Source organism: Phodopus roborovskii, unplaced genomic scaffold, assembly GCF_943737965.1.
Source record: "Phodopus roborovskii unplaced genomic scaffold, PHOROB, whole genome shotgun sequence".
In the NCBI taxonomy this organism is placed as follows: Eukaryota; Metazoa; Chordata; class Mammalia; order Rodentia; family Cricetidae; genus Phodopus; species Phodopus roborovskii.
This window is the reverse complement of record NW_026126032.1, coordinates 94,521-114,173: the sequence shown is the minus strand read 5'-3', so window position 1 is coordinate 114,173 and position 19,653 is coordinate 94,521. Positions and strand designations below refer to the sequence as shown.

The window sequence follows — 19,653 nt, the reverse complement described above, 5'->3', positions numbered from 1 at the left end:
AAAGAATGTTACTCATTATAGAGAATGAAAGGAATACAATACATACTATGGAATTGACATATTATGAAGAAAAATGGAAAGCCATTGCTTTCTATTAGGGATTTAATCCAAAATCCATAATGAAAAAAATCACCCAAGATCTTGTCTGACATACATGAACCCCATTCCACCTGCAGTACCACATATAGGTCATGGAGGTACATATTTGTAATCCCATCACTCTGAAGTGGAGAAAGGGCTTCACCATCTAGCTGTGTTTGACGCTAATCTGAGCTACATGCTACTGTTAAAGGAAGGAAGAAAGGGAGACAGGGAAGGGAGGGAGGGAGGAAGGGAGGGAGGAAGGGATGGATGGAGGGAGGGAGGAAGGGAGGGAGCAAAGAAGGAAGGAGCCACACACAACTTTTATTTATTTCCTTTATTCTTCTGTGCAAAAAAACAAAACCAAACAAAATAAAGAAACAAACAAACAAAAATTTCATTTCAAGCCTAATTGTTTCTTGTTTTATTTTCTGTATGTGTGTGTTTTTTGTTTTTTCTTATAGAAAATAAGTTGTTACTATAGCAATATTTTCCTACCCTGCTATCATTTCCCACTCATTTGTTCTAGGGGTTTTGCACATAGCAACTACACAAATCTGTTCCAAGCTGCTTACAGCATTAGGATCTTTGGTAACAAACATCTAAGGATGAATATATCCTGAAACCATGGAAACAGCTGAATACCATAGTTCTGAACATCTCCAAAGTACTATTTGTGCTATATGTATCCCAGATATGTCAATTCTTGAGAGCAATACATTTCTTTATCCTCATTCAAAGAGTCTTTAAAGGCTTCGGCAGTTAGCTTGCTAAATGAGCTTGTTATTCTTCCAGTTTGAAGTTAACTCCATTAAAACTCCATTAATTCTCTCCATATATAGCTAAAGACTGATTATTTAATGCTTCTATTTGAAGTTACAAATAAACAGTAGAATCCTTACATAGATTGAGAGCAGAACTCACCTATTCCTGTAATAGCTACTGCAATCAATGGACTCTTGTTACATGGGTGTGCCTTATTAGCCTATTTTACAAAGAAATAATTTAAGTAGATGATCAAGAAAATAGTCTTGACTATAAAGGCTTCCTAGCTTATAAATTCTGCCTATAATCGAATATGTAATGGATTAATGCCCATCCAAAGAAAACCAATCAGTTGGATGAGACACTGAAATATCGAAAGTGCTAATAAAGAAACAATAATTGTTCTTGCTTATGAACTCCTTCAGAGATGTGACTTACAAGAAATAATTTATGTATTCACATGTATGAGGCCTCCAGGTTCAATTCCTAACAACTTCGACATAAAAAAAAGACAAAACTGCTGATTAGTAAGAACATCACCTTCAGGACTTTAAAAAGAATTGATTAGTTGGAAGAATTAAAACTGATAGTGTAACAGGAATTCTAATAGGTCTTAATAATAAGAGCCCAGAGTCAGATACTAGGAATGAAAGCTGAAAGATTAGAGAAGCAGAAGAGACAGCCACTAGATCTCTTACCTCTACAAAATCCTCATATCCCTTCTCTCCAGTTATCTCACTTCCTGTTTGTCTGTACAAACCTCCAGATCTCCATGGTTAGCTATTGGCTAGCTCTGCCCGTTGATCTTCAAGCACGTTTTATTTGTTAGAGAATAAACAAGGTATCACCACACAAAACAGCCAAGGTCACTGAACCAATGATCTGGGCCTTAATACAAACATAATTTGACAAAATGATAGGTGACCTCCATTTAAAAAAAAAAACAAATTAAGATGTATAGAGTTCTTTTCTCAACTACACATGTACACCTACAAAGTACTTCCTATCTTTACTACTAGTACCTTGGAAGCTCTATGTTTGTAACTCAAGAATACCCATGGAAAGCTGCTTAGAAGCACTCCAAATTTGGCCTCATATACCAGTGTGTTTTAAAACCAAGCAAACACCTTAGGTTGGGTGCATATCATCTCAAATTTTACTTCACTCAGTGTCCACACTGCCCTCTTGGTGAGTAGGTTCCCTGACCCACTATCAATGCAGAGAAAAATACCAAGATTACTAACAAAGACAAGGGGCAACTACAAGAAAAAACTTCTCCAGTTCGAAACTGAACAGACCAGTTTCAAAGACTCAAAAGTATTATGTATGAAGCTACTTCTTCAGTGTTCCAGTAAACCAGACAATGCCAGACTACCAGTATGAATTCCTAATCAAGCCTTCTTAGTAACAGTTTCTTAAAAACAGCTTCTAAGTTCTTATTGTTCCAAATGTGCCTAATTCTAAATATTGCCCAAATTAAATTTTTATGATATTAACTATTAGCAATTAATATAGTCACATTTAAAAAGGCAGGCAATGACATATCTGCAATCCCAGCTAAGGCAGGAGGATGACATTGAGATCTGCTTAGGCTACAAAGCAAGTTTCAAGCAAGCCAAGGTCAGACAGAAAGACAGGTCTATAAAAGGCAAGTATGTCATAATTCAAAACCAAACTGTTGTTGGAGTGCATCCAGGGCCTAGGTTCAAATCCCTAAACTAAAAAATTAAAATGTTTCCTAAGAACCAACTATAACCATGCTATCCAAACTTAACATGCACATGATGCTCTTAGAGATGTTGTTAAAATGCACATTCTGAGATGGGGCCTGTACACAAAATGATGTAACGGAAAAGTTAACAAGCTCCTGGGCATATAATAATTCCTAGACCACCCTTTAATTTACAGACTCTGTAATAACCATATGACATCATTTCAAAGCTGTATCCTTCCAAACTTTGACTCAAATGAGAATAGAGTTGAGACACGGACCCTTGAGGCAACTAGGCCATTAGGTCAGTCATCATGAATACTATCAGTATTCCTGGCACCTGTTGACACTTTTGGTCTTTAGCAATATGTGTATGAACAGACATGCCACCAACTAAGGATCAAGAAAGAAAGCATGCCTCACCAATTGATCAATCAGAACCTTGATTTTAAACTTCCCATTTTTTATTACAAGTTTCTAATATTCCCTTTCTCTTTTTTGTGTATACCCGTGTGTACATGTGGAACAAAGATCAATGCCAGGTATCCTACTCAGTTGTGTAGCACTGTGATAGAGACAGTCTTTCACTGAACCTGGAGTTCTCCAGTTCAGCTAGGCTATCTAGTAAATGAGCTCCAGGTATCTGCCTGTCTCTGTCATCCCAGCACTCAATGTTTCACTAGCAGTCCTTGGGACTTGGGGCCAGAGATTTTAGATCAGCCCCCAAATAATTATTATGTGCTTTGTAGAAGGGTTTATACTGAGGTTGCAGTTCAGTGATTGAGGGTTTGCCTAGAGTGTGAGACAGAGATCATTTCCACAAACACAGCAAAAAATAAAGAGTTTAATTAGTGTAATCCACAAATTAAACCCGCCTTTTCTTTCACAATTAGAAAATCCATAGCACTGTGTACATTTGAGTTAAAAACCTAAAAAAAAGTCAAGTTTCATCCAAATAGCAGCACCAAAAATAGCACACACAATCCCATGGCAAAATTACATATCTAGAGGAATCTAGTTTGTTGGCATTCTGTCTATCACAGTGTTTCAGGCAAAGTGCATACTTCCCAGTGTTTCCTCCATTTCAGAGGCATCAAGTACCTATGGACAGAGCCCTCTTACATGGTCAGGATCTGGATTCTAAACTAACGATCCTGAACCAGGTGTGTTGTGAGTGCCTGTACTCCTGGTTACTGAGCAAACAGCTGAGGTAGAAATAGCACCTAAGCCCAGGAACCTGAAGCCATTGAAACCTTGCTTCAAAACATAAACCAGCTGGACAGCTTTATTTGTGTATGTGTACCTTTTTGTAGGTGTGTGTTTGTGCAATCCAGCATATATGTAGAGGACAGAGGTCAATGTTTAGTGTTTTCCCTCAGTCCCTTTCCATCTTTTCAGGTAGGGTCTTTTACTTAATATGGGAGCTTGAAGATCCAGCTAGGATGGTTGGCTAGCAAGCTCCAGGGATTGATCCTCTTAAGTTTGCCTCTTCAATATTGGGATCATAGGTATATGTAATCACAGCTTGTATGTGGATACCAGAGATTGAAATCAGGTCCTCATGTTTCCACAGAAATCATTTAACTGATGAGCCATGCTCAAGGCTCCAATACTTCCATAATGTAAATGTATGTGAGCACATACTGTGTATGTGTAGGTCAAAGGATAACCCTGGCATCGGGCTCTCTCCTTTTACCTTTACATGGGTTTCTAGGGGCTTGCATGGCCAGCTCCTTTACTGCTAAGTCATCTTGCTGGCCCCTCCTTTCATTTGAGAAAAGTTGTCTATGTAGCTCAGACTTAACTCAAACTTGCCATCCTGTTTTATTACCCCAAGTGCTGATATTATAGATACATGCTGCCATACTATAGGTTATCACTCATTTATATTTTTATTTTCTGCCTGATTATCTTATTCCCTCTAGGTAGCAGATGAAATAATTCACTGATTTGAATTGAACCTTCCTGACACCCTTTTTTCTTTGCCAAATGGTGTATTCCAGACAGCTTTTTGCTCAACGTTATTTTAACAATATGAAACTCAGAAACAACCTAAGATGGCTACCTAAGATAATAATTACAGAGATAACAATTACAAAAATTAACAAGAAAACACATTGTAAAATTTAAATAGCACAGCACTGTGATTACAACTATGGGAAACTGTAACATATATATGTTGACAAGAGATTATAAAGTAGGATTAAGATTTTACTGGAATTAACCTTATTTTGTTCTCTAATAAGTCATACTGTTAATTATATACATATTTGTCTTCAACTTTTAAAATGCAATGTGGGACACTTTTTAAATATAGTTTTGTGAGCGTACCTTGACAAAAGTACAAATAACACACCTTAGAATTTTCCTCTGTATTGTGCAATAAAACCTCAGGGTCATTGCTTACTAGCAGCATGACTTTGTGGAAGCTAAGTACTCTGTACTGTTTCCTCATCCATAAAAGGATTTACTGTCTACTTCTTGACACATTTATCACATTAAATAAGGCAATACAGAGAACACCTGACTCATATAAGCTTTCTTTCATTGTAGCTATCACAGAAAACAGATGTAGTCATATCTCTTAGAGGAAAGACATCAATGAGGCATTAACTAGAGATAACAGGTAAGGCAATTCAAGATCTTCAGCAGTTTTCATACCCAGGGCTATGAAAGCACAGACCAATTTAAAAAAAAACCCTCATGATTATACTGGGCCCACCTACAATATATAGGGTAATGTCTTTTAAAAGCTAGGGAAAGAGACATACTGTTATCAGAATGGGAGAAGGACTATGAAGTATAAAGAGAAACGTATTATTTCAACACCAAATTGGTGGGGGGAGGGAGTCTTTGACAGAAACTACTATACTAAGTCCTGTGCATGCCTAAAACTTCAGTGCTGTGGTAAGAGCACCCAATCCTGAGCTATGAGATAGGTTTTTTAATCAAAACAAAAACAATATATTAACTACAAAAATCAGGGTGTCAATAAAGAACAGAAGCTACTAATGCCTTAGTGGTGGCCTTGCCTTGAAGCAGCCCTTATTACCTCTGTAAGTCAATTTGAGTTTCTAAGCTCAGATCTTTGAAGAGAAAAACTGATTAATATGATCCCACTATTCCTATTCCTTCTGGCCCTCTATTTCAATGGTTTCCAGGAGACATTTTGCAATTTGAATCATGTCAAGCTGGGCTATCAAAAAAAAAAAAAAAAAAAAAAAAGAACGAGGTGTGGATGAAAATCAAGGTGTATATAATTGAAATACCCTTGGGCCATTTTCACATCTTGCTTTTGACAGTGGTGACAGCCACAACAAACAGATGGCTGCTGCTGACAAGGGCTGCATCATTAATCCTAATGATAATTGATGCTTTTTACAGCTTTATGTTTAGAAAGAGACTTCACACATGAAGAGGTTCTACTTGATCCCCAAAGCAGACTGAAACAAAAGACTACTCGAACTGGTCTACCCCTTGTTCAACTGAAGACACTAAGCTTTTGCAAAGTGGACAATATGGGCTGCTAATTTAGGTCAGGAGGTAAGAGCACTTGTTGCTCTTTGAGATCCAGGGTTTGATTTCCAACACCCACGTGACAGCTCATAGGCATCTGTAAATTCAATTGCAGAGACTCTGACCCCTTGTCTGGCCTCTGCAGGCACCAGGGACACATGTGATACACAGGCATACATGCAGGCAAAACACAGAAAATAAAATAAAGCAAAAAAAAAAAAGTTGGAGAAATTGCCCAAGATCCTACAGCAGATGAGTAACAAGCCCAGGACTTGAAATCAAGTACTCAAAATTCATAATTACTGCTTTTTTTTAGGCTAATTCTGTTTCTTAAGACATTGACATACTCTGCCTTGTTTCCCATTGGTGTCACACAAAATTTAAATAATTAAATAAATGTTCATACTAATATTGTAACTTCATACTGAAAATATTTTATAGAAATATAAGAACAATTTTAATTTACAACTAATAAAGGATATGCTGGTATCTTAAGGACTAAAGCAGGATTAGGAATCAACCAGTGACTTAACCTACAAGGAAGTGTGTATTAAAATTGGAAGACAACAATCCCTTCCAGTCTTCACATGTAGCAATGCTGTGTAAGCAAACCACTGGCTTCCAGTCTAAAAGCACAGTGCAAACTTGTATGTATGGTATCGCACTTGGCTAGACCACCTTACTTTATATAAGATAACTTAAGATGTTACAAAAATTACTAGTCACCTAATGACACTTCTCAGAACTTTATTTCATAAAGGAATAAATGTATGAGTGTATACTGTCTTGAAGCAGCAGGGAAAAAACGCTTATGGGAAGCATAGCCAAAAAAAAAAAAAAAAAAAACTAAAACACAGAGCCTTCCCGAACACTATACACTTCTTACCCTGGCTAAGTCTTACCTAGTCTCAAATGAAACGCTTTATTTGTTTGGTTGGTTGGTTGTTTGGGTTTTTTTTGTTTTTTTTGTTTTTTTTTTTTTTTTTTTTTTTTTTTTTTTTTTGAGACAGGGTTTCTCTGTGTTGCTCTGGCTGTTCTGGAACTCAAGATGGCTACTTAACAGCTATGTGTGGTACTATGTGTTCCAGAAGCTAAGGCAAAAGGGTCACTTTCCTGTTTGAGGACAGCCAGAAGTTCATAGCAAGACCCTGTTTATAGCAAGACACAAATAACTGCACCTAAACAATGAAGTGGTTCGAAATTAGTACCCAAAGGGATTTATGCTTGGCTTTACACACATGTAAACCATGTATACTGCCTGTTAAGGATCCTCAAATTCTCTGGAGTAAATTACCCTCCCAAATGGGAGGGCTTGTAATGACAATCATGCCTCATTTTACAAGCAGGAGTAAATGTATGCAATAAGGAACCCATCAGTTGAAAGGGCCTCTATTACCAACAATAGCTTTTCTAGACAAATTAAAACTGGGGAACTGAAAAGCCTGTAAGGAAAATATTTTTGAAGAGAATCACACTGTCTAACTATTCCCATTTTCCTCCTTTTGAAATGTTGTGGAGAGTCAGTACGTACTTACCACCAAAATTGCTTTTTATCATGAAGCTGCGAACTGTTTTATGTTTAAACAGAAGACTCCAGAATAGATAAGAACAGGCAAATGATGCATATTAGGAAAATGTAGGCCCCATCTGACAGTTTATTCAGGAAAATCTTACCAGGTTGACATGCAACTATTGAGGAAAACAAAGACACAACCCACCACCCCACCCCTTAAAAAAGGAAACTCTTCTGAAATGACCAGATAATCCCATTTCCTTCCTTTGGGGCATATGGTAACTCCAAGCTCTCACCCATGAAAAGGGAGGATTCATAGTAACGAACAAAATAAGTGAAGCTTTATGGTACACAGAAGCTAAGGAAATGGTTTAGCTAGTAAAGTGCTGCTTTGCATGCATAGGAACTGAATTCAACCCCTAGTACCCTGTTAAAAAAAAACAGGTACGGTGCTACATGCTTATAATCCCATGATAAAGAAGGTAGATACAGGCAGATCCCTGGGGCTCGCCAACTAGTCAACTTAGCCTACTTAGCAAATTCTAGCCTACTTAGCAAACTCCAAAAACAAGATGGAGAATATTTTGATCTATTGTCACACACAAGGCAAGAGGGAGGGAGACATTAGACTCAAATATATGATAGTCCCAGGTACTCAGTAGAAAAAGTCTGAGCTATTAGGCCAGGAGTTTCTAGAAGGCACTATGAAGCCTCCTAACAGTTGCATAGTATTTCCAAGGAAAGGTTTTAGTTAAATATTCCTCCCAATTCCATTGACCAACTGAAATAAAAGAACATGTGGGTTTCTACAAAAAAGTAGCAATGAATCTCTCCCAGGGAGAAGGTCCGACATCAAAAGTCCAAAGGTGCCTGATCTAGAGGATGACATAATCTGAATATAGCTCCTTTAGGCATGATGTTAGTATAAGAAACATTAGAAATACAATAAAAAAGAACTACTACCTAAGATGCCGGCACTGGGATTAACCTTTGAGAGGCAGGCTTTTTGACATGAGCTCTAGTGATCAAATTCAGATCTTTTTTTTTTTTTTTTAGCACAACAAGCACTTTACTGATCAAAGTTGTATCTCCAGACCCTATAACAATGTTTTGAATCCCAATAATATCTTTATGCTGAATTATGTCGGAATTGAAAGAGACTTTGGAGACTAGAATCTAACCCTGTGTGAGAACTGGTAACAGCAAAACCAAGAGCAATAAAAACAATGTGCTAAGTCACCAGAGCCATGTACAACCTGACTGGAATCAATGCAGCAGCAGCCTCTTGATTTCTAGGCCAACTACCTAGTCACATCTCCCAAGATTGAGTTCCTAGTGAATCATTTCTTTTATTTATTTATTTTTCTTATTTTACATATCAATCCCAGTTCCCTCTCCCTCCCTCCTTCCCTTCCATGCCCCTCCACCCTCCCATCCCATCCCCCCCCCACCAGTGAGTCATTCTACAGACACGTATGTCCTTCCCCTGATGCCAAATAAAGCACATCAGGAACTCATTCACCCTAATCACATAGCGATGATTCTTCATCACTAAGAGAATGCATGTGAACACATACATGCACTGTGTGACATTCCCTAGAAGAGGACAGACAGCCCCAGCTTTCTAAGAACTATGAGCCTCCTGGATGGGGGTGTATGATTTCTTTCCAATCATCAGCTACAAAACACACAGGCAAAGAAAAATACAAAGAAGCAGAAAAAGGTGGGGTCTGGGACTGTCATTTGAGCTCCACTGGTCAAGTTTTTTTTTTTTTTCCTGCCATCCTGGAAGGAAAGGACAATGACGGCATTTTGCCTGGATCCTATCACTAAGGCACAAGCTGTTCCCTCAGTGGTCACAGCAACTGTCCTTTATATAGCTGTCCAAGGAATATCATCTGTTCTATCCTACACCACAAACCTGAAGCTTTGGCATTGGTTGAAACCATCAATTCCTTCCTCTAAAGTCATCAAGACTCCATTGTCTTTCTCCACTATTATTTTCCTGTTCAATTACCTGCCAGTTTGAGGTTTGCTGTTATTGCCAAAATACAATGCAAGAACCTCCTGCATACACAGCTGGGCTGCTGGGTGGGCAAGATATATAGTGACAGACGCCAACCTCAGGCCTAAACCTATGCCTAGAAACCTACCACACTGACAATGACACAGCACTGACAGTGGGGTTGAAACTTGTTGCAAGCATCATTAACCCAGAATAGGAATACCAAACATGCAAATCATCCTCAATGTAGTGTTCTAATTTTAGTTCCGAATTACCATCTAGTCCATCTTAAATGTGCATCTTTAAATCTCTAAGAAGAAACAACAGTACGTCTATTAACCCTACTCAGTATTAGCAAAGGTGCCTTCCGAATCTATCACCTTCATTTAGTAAACTCATTCGTTGTCTGTGGTCCACTTACAGATACAAATGCACCTTGTATGCATGTCAAATATAATTTAGGAAGAGTAGTTGTTATAACAGGTTAAGTGTCTTTTCAGAAAAATAAATCATGAGTACCCACTATTAAAGTACTTCGATTTCACTTGTCCTCTTATAAACTACTGATCTTTTAACCAAATTATTGTGGCTCTCAAAAATACTGAATCATGATCATGAGTTTATATTTTTTTTAAAAAGATAGCCAGAGATCCAATAAAAAAATGATCAGTAGATGGGCATGGAGAGATTAAGATAGTAAATTTTTGCTCTCTGAAAAAATAAAATTACGAAAAAGACTGTTGAGGGGAGGGGATGTAGTTCATGCTTGCCTAACTAGCCTGAACAGAGCACTGGGTTAGATGCCTAGCACCCTATATACTAAACATAGTGATGACTATCTATAATCTCAGCACTCAAGAGATGGACACAGGAGAATCAGTTCAAAACCATCCTCAGCTACAGAGTCAGAAGAGCTGTAACCAGGTAAGTGTGGTTTTAAAGTTGTTGTTTTTGTTTTTCTTTTGTTTGTTTTTGTTTGTTTTTTCATTTGTTTGTTTTGTTTTGGTTTTGGGTTTTTTTTTTTGGTTTTTTGATACAGGGTTTCTCTGTGACTTTGGAAGCTGTCCTGGAACTTGCTATGTATACCAGGCTGGTCTCAAACTCAGAGATCTGCCTGCCTCTGCCTCCGAGTCCTGTGACTAAATGTGGGTGCCAACAGAGCATGGCTGTAACCAGATAAATGTTGAGAATGTATTTTTGTTATTGTAAGTTACCATTCATTCTATTTATGAAAGTCTCACTATAGTCTAAACTGCACTCTCCTGCCTCCACCTCCAGGATGCTGAGATTAACCAGATATACTCTCACTCCATGACTGAAATTCTACATATAAGCTATATGCAACATGATTTATGGTTTAGGTGGGTCGTGAGCTGTTTTGGCTCCAGTGGCGAATAATGAGGTTACTACCTGAGGAGGAAAGAGTCTAATGGCACTTTAAATGCATTTCAATCCTTTATGACCTCAATGACTTTCATTAAAGTCTCTACAATTTGTAGAAATGGGTGTAGACGAGGTCAACATGCTTTTGGTTTTCATTTTTCTGAGACAGGAGCTACCTATGTAGCCTAGGCTGACCATAAACCCATGATCCTTCCATGTTTACCACATGGATTTGTCATGTATCAACATGCCCAGCCTTTGATCTGTAACACTGGCTGAATCCTCTAGCATGATGGATAGTCCTGTGTATACCATTGAACTAAATCCCAGTCCACTATGTGCTTTATTTGAACTACTTTCAACAATTCTACTAAAGTACACAGATGCGTATTGAAGCTAAGTTCTGGAAAAAAAACTATTCAGGGGTAGTTTACACTATCTATGCAAATTATAGTCACTCTCTGTATACCTTAGTATATTAAGTTCCTACTGCAGATCTAAGCAGACATATCCTAGTCCTTAAAGAGATTCATGAATAGGGATTAGGCAAATCAGAAACATTTCAATTCATGCTGTCAACTTTCAACAGTATCTAATGGATGGAAAACACAAAAGTTGAAGATCAGTAACCCACTACCATCAGTAGACATTACTTAGAGCCATACAACAGCTTCTAGAATGCAGAGACAAGAATGTTGGTGCTCCTTTCTGCAGTACCAGGAACTCCTTCACTGCACCATAGCATAGAGGTACTTCCACTACAGTCCAGGACACCAAGGCCAAAAAAGGGACTGGAGATGTTTTTGCATAACTTTCACATCAGAAGATGAGGATTTGGAAGGCCAGCCACAAGGCCATCTTGGGTTCACCTTAGGCAAAATTAAGACTAATGAATCAGTTCAAACCTGCCTACTGCTAGTGAAATAGTGAAATAAAACATCTGGCCCCAGCTGGGTCTATTATCTTATTCTTACTCCTAGGTTGATTTCAAAAACTAGTTTCTATTATTACCCTCTCTCTACTCAGATTTCTTGCAACAGAATTTCAGTTCCCCTCATTGCGTAATGTTTTTCCACCTTCTCTATCAGTACTACATCTGGCTAACTGAATTCATTCAGACAGTAGTAATTTCTTTCAAGTCTAGATACTACCTTAAAAATCTGACTACCACACAGTGTGAACAAGCCTGATCTATGTGGTTATGAACTAGAAAGCATGTAGAGTAAGTAGTTGAAGCCAAAAAGAGTCATCCTCCAAACCACCCAAATCACAAGTGAATATCAGAAGTTATGCCAATAATCCTAGCTTCCCTAAACATTCTACTCCTAAAATCAGTATCTAAGGGATGGTGGTTTAAAAATCACTAACTAAACTTGGTAGTTTGATGGTTTGTTAAACAGTAAAATCTACCTTAGACAATAAAGAATCAATTCTTCATCAACTCATTTTATAAACAATAATTAAGTCTTCATTATTTCAAGGACTGATGAGGCAGTTACTGGAAATAAAGATCACCACAGAACAGTACCTGCCATTCCAGTCATTTCCCCCCATATAAAGGAGTAGCAGTAACAAGGTCTACTTAGGAGGACAAATTGGTTCAAAAAGGCCATATTTGAATGGGCATAGTATTACACATCTTTAATTATAGCACTAGGGAGAAGCAGACAGATGTGTTCAAGGCCAGTAGGAGCTACATAGCTAGTTCCAGGTGAGAACTTTAAAACTGTCTGGGATGATTTTAAAAATACACCATTTTAACAAGGAGAATGGAAATGGAAAGTAGCCCAGTGCTTGAACACTTATCTAGCACATACAATCTGAATTCCTTCCCCAGCAGAAGGAAACAAAACAGAAGATGGTGAAAAAGCAAAAACAGAGATACAAGAAAGAACAAGGAATGTTCTAGGGGTGGCAAACAGTTTAGGGCAGATGGAGTAGAGGGAGGAAATGGCAGATGATGGAGCAGTTAAACAGACGGAAGGCAAATACTAAAGGGTCTCATGTTGTACATCTTGCTATGGAATTTGAATCCCTCTTATAAGACTGAATGCTACAAATCATCCCTAAGGAATAAATGGAATAAGAAAGCTAATTACAAGTGGAAGATGGATTAGAGCCAGAGTCCAATTCAAGGAGACCAGTTAGAAAACAATTACTACATTCTCAAGGGCCAATGAACATGGGGAACAGATTTCTTTGAACAATGCCTCAGAGACAAAAGCAAAGTTCAGGACACTTGACAATCAACTAATATGGGCTGTGAAGGTAAGAAAAGTTGTGGGAAGATCAGGAACCATGCCGAGGCTCTACTACTTTGGAACCCTAGAAGCATGTTAAAAGAAAGAACAGAAGAGTAGATTGGAAAGAAACGCCCATGTTCCCTACAAAAAAAGGCACTTGTGGTACATCCTCAGGGAAGCAGGCAACAGGCTGTTAATAAGTTGATCCAGACCATGAGTAGGGAAATAGATACCAAAAGATGTACTAACAAGACTCAGGGCATCTTGTTTTGTTGTTTGGTTGAATTTTATTTTTATTTTGTTTGTTTTAAAGACAGGGTCACAGTCAGGCAATGGTTGACTCCCACCATTAATCCCAGCACTCTGGAGGCAGAGCCAGGTAGATCTTGGACTTCAAGGGAAGCCTGATCAACAGAGCAAGTTACAGGACAACCAGGGCTACACAGAAGAAACTCTGTCTGAAAAAACAAAAACAAAAACAAAATGATACAGTCTCATTATATAGCCCAGGCTGGCCTCAAATATCTGATCTGCCTCTTTAGTGTTAACGTAGGAAAAGGGGGTCCTTCAAAAGATGAAAGTGAAGGTATAAATGAAGAACATTCAGTAAAGATAAAGATGAAGAAAACAAATAGCTAATGGATAGCAAAATCCTGGGGAAGAGGGAAGTCTTGAAGCATCAACTTTGCCCATTTTCTCCTTCAGCTATCAGTCTTTCCCACTGGATAGATACTCCTGCCCTAACCACCCTAACCAGGACTTAATGATGAACCATGAGTGAGGGCATCTAAATCCAGAGAAAACACTGATCATTTTAAATAGTTTTATTTTGATTTTTGAGATAGAGACCCACTCATTAGACCAGAGTGGTATCAAACTTGGACTAAATCTCCTGTTTCTGACTCATGAGAACTGGGATTATAATTAAATTCATTCAATCAACCAAGAAAGCAGGGTGGTACATACAACTTTTGAAATCCCTTTATGCCACCTACTACAACAATGGATAATCAGATTTATTCTTGGGTCACATATTTGAAATGTGCTTATATAAGTTGATCAGCCCAAATCCATAACCAGAAATGCACCAAAATCTGAAAAATTTCATGACTGACATCACATGATAGTCAAAACAGACATACTAAATAAATAGTTTAAGATTACCACTAGGCAACATGAATAAGTGAATAATATAAATATTAATGGCAGTCAGGCTTAAACTCAGGTAGAGACAAATATTGTAAAACATAAAGTACTTCTGGACTCAAACATTTTAGAGAAAGTTCTACTTAACTCTGTAGCTAGCATAAGACAACAGCCACCAAATAAATTATATTCATGTGCCCTCAGCAATTAAAAAAGCTTTTAAAAGAGCAGGCCCTGATGATAGCAGGGGAAAAAAGGCTTAGTGAGTGCAGCCTGTGTGGCAGGGGCTAGTAATGGGAACACACTGTGCTGGGACAAAATTGTCACTTCAGAGGGTTGTCACTTGTTTAAAGAACTCTATTCATTTCGGTCTATGGAGAGTGACCTCAACACTAAACGGAGATTTCTTCCTGATGGTTGCCAGCTGACCCAGGCAGCTGGCAACCAGCTCCTTTTACCACAGGTGGCCATAGTTAATGAGATGCTTTAAAAGCAATACAAGGTCATCATGGTGGTACATGGCTGTAAAGCCAGCACGCAGGAGGCTAGAGCAGAAGGATCTGCTCAAGTTAGAAGCAGCCCAGGCAGGACTGTTAGTCCCTGTTTCAAAATTAAATTTAAAAATGAAAAGAACTCTGAAGTAGACAAAGATTTCCTAGATAGAACAAAAGGCAACAGTTATAAATGAAAAGAAAAGCAAGTGTACTTTATTAAAAATGTCAAAGGCATGTTAAGAATAAAAATGCATTTCAAAACAAAGAACAAAGGATAAAAACACAAACCATGGGTTGAGTGAATTTTTTTTTCTGAAGCAGGTTCTCACTAGCAGCCTTCTTCTTACCCAAGTTCCTGAATAATAGGATGATAGCTGTATACTACCAAACCATAAAGACTCATACATATACATCTGACAAAGGATTCACACAGAATATGTTTCTTACAACAGAATAAGGGGGGATCAAAAATTATAAAATGTTGGGCATAGTGCTTCATGCCTTTACTCCCAGCACTTGGGATCCTGGGGTAAGACAATCACCAGTTGGAGGCCTTCAGCCTGTGCTACATACCAAGTACAGGACAAGTTTGAGCTACTGCCTTAAAGGGATAGGGGAGACCTGAACAGGCCCTCACAAAGAATATACAAGTATCAATGGCATCTATAGTATTCAGCATCACTACTCAAAAAAATGGTTTTAAACCCAAAAGGATCACCTCACACTAATTAGTATGGGTACTACGGGGAAAAAAAAAAAAAAAAAAAAACAATAGAAATTAACAAGCTTTGGCAAGGCTGTGGAGAAACTAGAACCTTCACATTATTGTTAGGAAGTAAAATGTTCTAAACACTATAAACAGCATAGCAGTTCTACAAAACATTAAAAATACAATTTCTCCAGTCACTTTACTTTGTATATATACTGAAAAAACTCAGAGCAGAACCTTAAGGAGGTATCTGTAGCCTTATGTGTACAGCAGCATTATTCTCAACAGCCAGAAGGTGGCACTACTCAAGAATCTATGAACAAATGAATGGCTAGCAGATCACATACACATATTAATAGCAAGTGTTTCAACATGGGCAGACCTTCCTTGAGGCAGTATTCTATGTGAAATAAGCTATTAAGGAGGGGGAAGAACAGGAGAAAGAATGAAGGAAAAGGAAGAAAGAAACCCAGGGCACTGTAGAAAAGGAGGAGGAGAAGACAAATTACAGTGTCAAATTAATAGAAACTAGAATGTTGGTTGCCATAATAGCATAGGGGAATAAGGTATTACAGTTCATCCGAGTTTTGGTTTTCTAAATTGCATGCATGTATGTTTTTAATCACCATTTTAAAGCCTATTTTTAAACCTACAAAAAATAAAAATAAAAACACTATGCCCTCATCAAAAATAGGTAAAATCCAAATAAAAAAAAAATGATGTGTGACTAGTGTCCTGCTTGGGAAGATGAGGATCACTTCAGCTTAGGCATTATAGACCAGTCTCGGCAACAAATATGGTAAAAGTGTACAAATAAATAAATAAATGGTGTTGTTTAGAGTGTAGAGAGGAATCAGAGCTCTTACACTCCACTGGTAGAATTTAAATTGGCACAACCACTTTGGAAAATTGTTTGTTGACATAGTCTACTGAAGCTCAATGCTATAAGTACCACACTATATTACCTAAGTTTATGCTTGGAGAACTAAGTAAAAATGTGAACCAAAGAGCACAAGCAATAATGTTCAAAGATGCTTTATTCATTTTAGACAAATCCTCCACACTATTCAGAGATGTAACAGGAATCAAGTAAATTATCACTCAATATATTCCAATGAACTACTTAGCACACCTGTGAAAAAAAGATATACATCACAGAGTTCCTATTGTATGATATTTATACGGACCTTAAAACCAGGTTAAAGCGGTAGATTAAGTTTTTTGTTCTTTTAATGGCAATTTATTTTACCTTCATGATGGTGTTGAGATGAATATTGAATAGACTGAGCAAGAACTCTCCTGAAGTGCTGGAAATGTACTAGGTTTCATCTGCCACAGGCTGCCTATTCACAGAAAACATTAAGTTATCGTCAATCATATTTTGGATTAATGCACATGTGCTTTTATTAAATATTTGCTCTATCTCAAAGGTAAATTATATGTAAAGCACCCCAGCTCTTTAATTAGAAATCTGATTTAAAAGTTAACAAATTGCAACCTTTTTTTTTTCCTTTTCTGACTTACAAGTTTGGACTATATTGTACCCAGAATTGCCAATTTCCCAAGACACCTGATGAATCTGAAGCCTCCCTCAGAGCAAACTTCCTGTTCCTGTTTATCAGTGGTCCCTTTCCTAAAAGTACTCTGTATTTATTGGGCTTTTATAATAACTGGTTTTCATTTAATTTAGTCTATACTTGGAATCTACATCTCCTGTTTGCTTTCGACTGGCCAAATGTCCAACTGGACATTGTTATCTTTTGGGTTTTTGGTTTTGGTTTTTTTGGGACGGGGTTTCTCTGCACAGCCCTGGCTGTCCAGAAACTCACTCTGTAGACCAGGCTAGCCACAGATCTGCCTGGCCCTGCCTCCCATGTGCTGGAACTAAGGGTGTTCTTTTGTTTTGCTTTGTTTGTGACAGAGTCTCACTACATAGCACAGATTCCACCTGCTTCTGCTTCCAAGAGCAAAGATTAAAATGATATACCACCACTATAGTCCTTTTTAATTTTCAGAACACTTGCCTTATATGCACTCAAGGCCCTGAGTTGCATTCCCAGCAGCATCTCTGGCCACAACCTAAAAAGTTGTGCATGCATAATTATTTATATATGATATATATGTATATATCATAATGTGTTATCCACATCTGTGTCAAGTCACTTCCTGACAATCACCATCAGCAAGCCAATTAAAAGAGCCAAATTAAACATGGAAATTAGAAAAGCAGGAAATGTATTCAAAGTGGACACACTGGGGAAAGAGACAAAGAGATCCAGTACCCCAAGCCAATCAGGGTCCTGAAATAAGATCAAAGTTTAAATATAGCCCCAAGGATTTGCATATTTAATCAGTTCTGGCTAAGGTATGGTCCCACCTACAAAGACCCATCATTATCTGGCTGTAAGGTGTTCTGACAAGTTGTTACATCTGTGTGAAACCTTTCTCCTAGAGATAAGTTCCCCAGCTGGCTGATGGCTTTTCTTTCTGCAGCATGAGATTCCTGGGGAAATTCCCATTTCTTTGTTGTCCACTGTTTCAATGGTCTGATAATCAGATTGAGACACACATGTCTTTTTAGAATATCTCCATTTCTGCCAGGCAGGTTACAGTGTTATATAACACTCCATTATTTGATAAATGTATGACACCCCTCCCATAGCTGTTCTTTCCACCCACCATCTACCCACACTAAGAGAAACCTGCACTCCTTTTATTAAGGGACATTTATTGCCTAACCCTAAACACTCAAAATTGGCACAGCTTCCTCTCAAGAAATTTAAAAAGGGGTAATGTCTTTCCCTACCTCCTCTGGCACCTGTCATTAGTAATAATATGAATATTAAATACCTTAATATGCAAAAATCTTATAAGAGTCAAAGCCTTTTGCTGCATAATTTTACAAACTTGATTGTCTATACATTGGATATAACATGCCCTTAATTTAGTCAAATGGACAAATTGGTGGGTTGGCAAAGAAGCAAGGCAATAATTGGGAAGTGATGAGAAAGTATTAAGCACAGAAAAACTAGTGTAAAATAAATTACCTGGGCTGGGGGAACTGGTATAATGCTTGCCCAGCATGCACAAAGCCCCAGCATAAACCAGTAGAGGTTGCACACACCCACAATGCCCACACTTGGGAGGCAGAAGCACGTAAGTCAGAAGTAAAAAGAAGCCTGATCAATGTGATATGGAATTAACAGCAGCCGTTTATTACATTTGTTCAGTAAGACAAATCAGAAGTACAACTTAAAAAATCGTCTGGTGCAGTTGTCAATTTTAAAGTTTTAAAAAAATGTTTTGAAAAGAAAGGATCAGACTACTCCTTAAAGCTCACCATGTAGACACAGTGAAAACACAATGCTTCTCTCTCTCTCTCTCTCATTTTTTTTTTTGAACAGCAAACAGGGATAATCTGGTGTACTGCATATTTTTATTTAAATGTACTATCTGAAATAGATTAGCCTTGCTTTCTCTGAGAGCACCTCAAAATATGTTTCACTTCACAAAAGTCAATAGAAATGTCAAAATATTTAGCATAAAAACAAGTGGGTTAGTACTACTAGAATGCAATAATTATGGATCGGTAGATTAATTGTCTTACATACCTGTGGTTTTTCAGATTCCTGTGTTTGCTTACTCATGTACATTCAACTCTTTATTTTTCAGAAACCACTTCTGGAAGCTTTTGGCTTTGACACTGCCACCTGTAGACATAAAAGAGAAATAAATCATGTATTATTCATCAGCAATGCATCTTTCCTAGGCATCTAACAGAGAAAACGGGAGAAAAAGTGGCAAAATATTTGCTGTAAGAGGACAAAGTGTTCTTTCTCCTAGAGAAACATACCTAAGGTGTCTCCTTTCATGATGGTTAGGTAAAGTAGTTGATTAGAAACCCGAAACATACCAAGTCCTAGATCATCAACCAAGTGGCTTTCTGAATAGTTCATTAAAAGAGATGTTGAATTCTGCTAATCCCAGCGCTGGGGAAGGTAGAGAAGGAAAATGAAAACACATTTGAGACCATCCAGGGCTACCTACTGGGTCCAGGCTACTAGTCTGGAGAGGAAAAGGAGAGGAG

The 19,653-nt window shown here is 37.9% G+C and overlaps 1 long non-coding RNA gene across 1 annotated transcript in view; it reads right to left on the bottom strand.

Moving 5' to 3' along the window:
• LOC127218316 (uncharacterized) overlaps positions 1 to 19,305 on the bottom strand; it is a 79,678-nt gene extending 60,373 nt beyond the window's left edge. Inside the window, exons 1-2 of the long non-coding RNA XR_007834181.1 lie at positions 19,178 to 19,305; positions 16,816 to 16,909 (exon numbers count right to left, since the gene is read on the bottom strand). This is a non-coding gene — a long non-coding RNA (uncharacterized LOC127218316). The remainder of the gene's footprint in view (positions 1 to 16,815; positions 16,910 to 19,177) is intronic.
• Positions 19,306 to 19,653: the final 348 nt, after the last annotated feature.